A 5,714-nucleotide genomic window follows, 5' to 3' on the forward strand; every position below is an offset into this window, starting at 1 on the left:
TATTAGCTTATGTTGTTGAATATGTAATGTGTGAAGATATGATTTGGGGAGATCAGCAAGTGATAGAAGTGGGATGAAGATGTAAAGAAGAAGAGCTCTTGTTCTTCTGAAGTTCTTCTGAAGTTCTTGTTCACTGAAGTTCAAATGGTATGTTTAAATTAAACTGTTACAATTTTAGTGCATTAAATATAATCCCAAGGTAACCACAAAGAAAATAGGTGTAGAATATACACAAAAGGAAATGAAGAGAATTAAAATGTTTCATCATTAAAAACTCAACTAAATATAAAAAAGACAGAAAATGTAGAACAAAAGCTCTTAGGTACATGCACAAAAAAATGACCCAACTATGTGTTCTACAAATGATTCACTTTAGCTCTAAAAGCACAACTAGATTGAAAGTGAAATAATATAAAAGAAGCCAAGACAAAACTACCATTGGCCCAGTGTAATTGTTGATACATTGTGTCAGTTTAACTAAGTGACTCAGCAGTGCGCCTGGATCCTCACTTTGTAAACATCCTTATCCTATGCAAAAGGAAGGCATGGAGATGGTGTCAGTTCTACTCGAGGGCAGGTAGCCTGCTTACAGTATAAGGGAGTAAAAGAGACTTATTCTCCCCTCTTTTGTTCTTGCTGCTTTTGCTGTCTTCTGCTGCCTTGAACAGTCACCCCTGTGCCATGCCACCCTACCTTGGAGCCAGCTGATTATGGAGTGAAATCTCCACAAACTGTGAGCTAAATAAACCTTTCCTTCCTTAATTTTGTGTGTCAGGTATTTTGTCTCAGCAATGAGAGAAAAGTAACGGAGACACTTAGTAACCCTTCTCCTCGTATTAACCCAAAAAAGTGAACCCAGTGCCTCATGAAGATCTCTGTGCTTCCACGTTCATGCAGCATTATTCCCAGTAACCAGGACAGAAACAATCAAGATGTTGGTCAACAGATGAGTGGATAAAGAAGCTGTGGCAATGGAAACAGCGCACAGCTTTTAAAAAGAAGAATATCATGCAATTTGTCACAGCGGACACAGAAATAATAATGTATTTCACTGCCACTTAAAACACTTGAAATTTGGAAAAAAATAAACATCAGCTACAGAATGAACAGTAGTTTACCAGAGACCCAGCAGTTCTGGAGAGCAGCAGGGAAAGGATACAAGGCAGCAAGTGTGTAGGAGAAAAATGTCTGAAGATCTGGTGTAGAAGAAGAAGATTGTGTTTAATAAGACTGTACTGTGCTTGGAATTTTTCCCAAAAGAGTAAATTTACCACATACTCACAAAAATGGACAACTATGTGTAATGATGGATATGTGATTTGCTTAACTACAGTAACCGCTTCACTATCTATGTGTATTGACACATCATGTCTCATACCTTAAATATAAAAGAACAAGTTTAAAAAAAAAAAGTACAAGAATGGAGAAAGATAAACTCAACAAATAGTAACTAAAAGAGAGCAGGGTTGGCTATCCTGGCATGCACAAAAAAAAGATTTTAGATTTTAAAAGTGTACAAAAAAGAGATACATAAATATTCATGAAAGGGCCAATATAGCAAGAATATATAATGTTTATAAACATTTACATACTTAATAACAAACCATCACAATGTAAGAAACAAGAATTGACAGAATTGCAGGGAGACACTCACAGCTCTGATAATAGTCAGAGATTTCAACATCCCACTCTAAATAATGGATAAAACAACAAAAGGGAAGATTAGAGAATGGATAATTTGAACAACTCAATAAACAGGGTCGATCTAATAAATGTATAGAACACGTTACTTGACAACAGTAGCATACACATTCTTCTCAAAACACATGGAACGTTTTCCAGATAGACCATCTGTGAGGCCACATATTAATGCTCAATAGATTTAAAAATCTAGATATTATCATACAAAATATCTCTTATTATCACAATAAGATGAAGTTAGAAATCAATAACAGAAGTCAAACTTTAAAAGTGTGCATGAAAATTTCATTCTAAAATTCTCATGGAAATTCAAACCACCAAGTATAATAATAGAATAAAAAAAAATCTTGGAAAAGAACGAAGCTGGTAGACACACTTCTTGATTACAAAACTTACTACAAAGATACAGTGATCAAAACAGTGTGGTGCTGGCATAACGATAGATATACAGACAAGTAGAATAGGATGGACAGATCAGATCAACTCTGACTTTTATAACAAAATGATTTTCAAGAAGGAAGGCTGAACAATTCAATAGGGAAAAGACAGTCTTCCAACAAATAGTGCTGGAAAAATGGATGCAAAAGAATGAAGTTGGGCTTTTACCTAACACAAGACACAAAAATTAACTTGAAATGGGTCAAAGCCTTCAATATAAGGTCTAAAACTATAAAACACTTAGAAAAAATATAGAGTGAAAGCTTTATGAGGCTGGATTTAGCATATGATTTCTTAGGTATGTCATCAGTCACAGGCAATAAAAGAATATGGGGAAATTGGACTTCATGAAAATTATTTTGAGTATCAAGTGACAATATCAATAGAGTTAAAGACAGCTCACTGAAGGGGAGGAATATTTGCAAATCTTGTATCTGATAAGAGATTAATAACCAGGCTCACGCCTGTAATTCCAGCACTCAGGAGGCTGAGGCAGGAGGATCTCTGCGACTTTGAGGCCAGCCCAGGCTACCAAATGAGCTCAAGGCTAGTCTGAACTGCATAGTGAGACTCTGTCTCAAAAAAGACCAAAAAAAAAAAAAAAAAAGAGAGAGAGAGAGATTAATAACCAGAACACACACAGAACTCTTAAAATTCAACAAAACAAAAAATGTGGTTCAAAAACAGGCAACAAACTTGAATAAACATTTCTCTAAAGAACATGTCCAAATGGCCAGTATGCACATAATAAGATGCTCAATATCACCAATCATTAAGAAAGTGAAAATGGAAAGTACAATGAGATATCACCTCATACCTGTTAAGATGGGATTTTTTTTTAATTCCAGAAAATAAGTGTTGACAAAAATGTGGAGAAATTGAAATGTTTGTGCACCATTGGTGAAAATTTAAATGGATGTAACTGCTCTGAAGTATAATATGCCAAAACATAGTATGCCAGTTTCTAAAAAAATTAGAAATGAAATTACCACATGATTCAGTAATTCCACTTTTGCATGACTACTCAAAAGAACTGAAAGCAAAGTTTCAAATAAATACTTGTATTGCCATGCTTGAGATATTATTCACAATAGCTTAAATATGGAAAAAACTCAAGTGTCCATGGCAGATGAATGGATAAATGAAACGTGGTTAATACATTCAGTGAAATGCCATTCAGTCTTCAAGAGGAAGCAAATTCTCACACATGCTACAACAAGGATGACCCTGAGTACACTTCACTATGTGAAATACGCCAGTCACAGACAAGAAAATATTGGATTATTCCAGTTATGTGAAGTACAAGTAGTAGAAAAATTATAAAGAGGGGCTGGGGATTTAGCTCAGCGGCAAAGCGCCTGCCTGGCAAGTGCAAGGTCGTGAGTTCTGTTCCCGGTACCAGAGAGAAACCAAAAAAAAAAAAGAAAGAAAAAGAAAAATTATAAAGAAAAATAGTGGTGCTTGTCAGTGGCTGGTGAGAAGGAGAGCACGGAATTGCTATTTAATGGGTACAGAGTCCCAGTTTTTCCAGATGAAGAGAGTTCTGGAAACTGATGTTGGTGATAGTTACACAACGATACAAATGTAGTTGAGATCACTGAACTGTACTCTTAAAATGGTTCAAATGGTAAATTTTATGTTATGTGATTTTTACCAAAGTTTTTAAGAAACGGGCAAAACGTTTATAATTAGCCGTTTTTTCCAAAAAATTCATTTTGACCTTTTCAGTATAGAGAGAATAGAGAAAATTATGTTCTGCCTAATATACATGCTATGCTCTGTTAATATTTGCCAATGCCTGCCTTCTAAAGCAACTTAGTGGACATCAAAATGATTTTAGCATTTGTGCATATATTGGCTAATTTTTGTGACTAGGTAACAGCCAACAGGACCCTGTATTTTACAAGCAGACAGAGACAAAAAGCAATATGCACGGTGAATACTAAGATGTACGGCATGCTAAAGAGTGATGTGTGATGGGGCAGAAGCAAATCAGGAACAGGTATACAAGTTGTTAAATTATTAAATAATATGACATCACTGCAAAGGTGAAATCAGAAAGGTAATTTATTTCCCCCCACAAATGAGACTGGATTCAGACTTATTTAAAATCCTGGGCAGCAGAGCACACATTTATATTCTCTGAACCTCTTACTTCTTTCCATTCCTCATTGTATAGACTGACGAAATTAGCTATACAACATCTGCACACTTTGATTTCAGAGGTCATTTCTCTGGGACAGACCAGTGTGGACACCACAGCGGCTGCCTGATGCTGACCTTCCACTTCCACAGTCTCCGTGTTTGAGGAGAATATCCAAGCACCTGGTGCCTGAGACCCTCTCACTTTCAACCTGAAGGAGGTGAGGGCTCACACACACATGGCTTGCTATTGTATTTCATTTTTTGATTGACAAATAGTATGTGCATATATTTATGAGGAAAATGTGATCTTTTGGTTAAAGAATACATTGAATAGTGATCAACTCAAAGTAATTAGTCTGCTTTATTGTTTCTTTATAGTACATACATTCAAATTCCTCTTTTATTTTGAAACACGTTGTAAATTTTTGCTGATAATATGTATCCTACTATGCTGTAGAACACCAGCACATACAATAAATGTACCCATTTGTTGATATTTCCTCCTCCCTTTTCTTTTTCTTACCCATATCTAGCAATCATTATTTTGTTGCTAATCTCTATATGTTCAGTTCTTTTATGTTCTGATCCTAAGCAAAATAATGTGGTGTTTGTCTTTTTGTGCTTGACTTATTTCAGTTAATATATTATTCATCAGCTCCATCTGTGTTATCACAAATGATAGGAATTCCATGTCTTTTTCCAGCTGACTAGTATTCCATTGTGTGTATATATCACCTTTCTTTATCTATTCAGTAACTCAGGACTTTTTAAAAAATGTAAACAGTCCTTTGGGACAGGGAAGCAGCTTGGGTGCAGGGAAGCAACGCAGGAGTGGCTGTCTCTGTGGACCTCTCCCTTGGAGTGTGAGTCCTGCCCCTTTACCCTGCTCTGCTCCTTTGGGATAGGGAAGCAGTACAGGAGTGACCCTGGGCTCTTTGGATCTCTCAGTCGGGAGATGAGGCTTGCCCTCCCCCCACTAGCTACCTGAGGAACCCAGAGCAGAAGCTCCTGACTGGCCACCATCGAGTTCATGGTTGAGGCCCACACACTTTCCATTGACAGCCTGGGGACCCTGGTACTGAAGGCTAGTGTGCCCCCATCATCCCAGTTGTGGTCTGAGCCGTGCACCCCACCAATTGCCTGGGCAATCCCAGACCCAGTGGTCCACTGCCCTCTACCACCTTGGGATAAGTCTGATATCCAGGTAAACTAAGGTCCCTAGAGACCTCTGGTGAGCTGCCTGAGTAGCATATGGCTCAGTACTTTCCATCTGACATCCAAAATGACAAGACGTAAGAGCAAAATGCAATCTCAGAACTCAATTCCACTCAGACAAAGTCCAGGAGATACTGAAGTAGGAGAACTTGGAAGTCACATACCTGAAAGCTCTGAAATGAATGCAACTGAAGTAAAGAAACAACTCCAACAGG

Source organism: Chinchilla lanigera, unplaced genomic scaffold (assembly GCF_000276665.1).
Source record: "Chinchilla lanigera isolate Chin_1 unplaced genomic scaffold, ChiLan1.0 scaffold00052, whole genome shotgun sequence".
NCBI classification, from domain to species: Eukaryota; Metazoa; Chordata; class Mammalia; order Rodentia; family Chinchillidae; genus Chinchilla; species Chinchilla lanigera.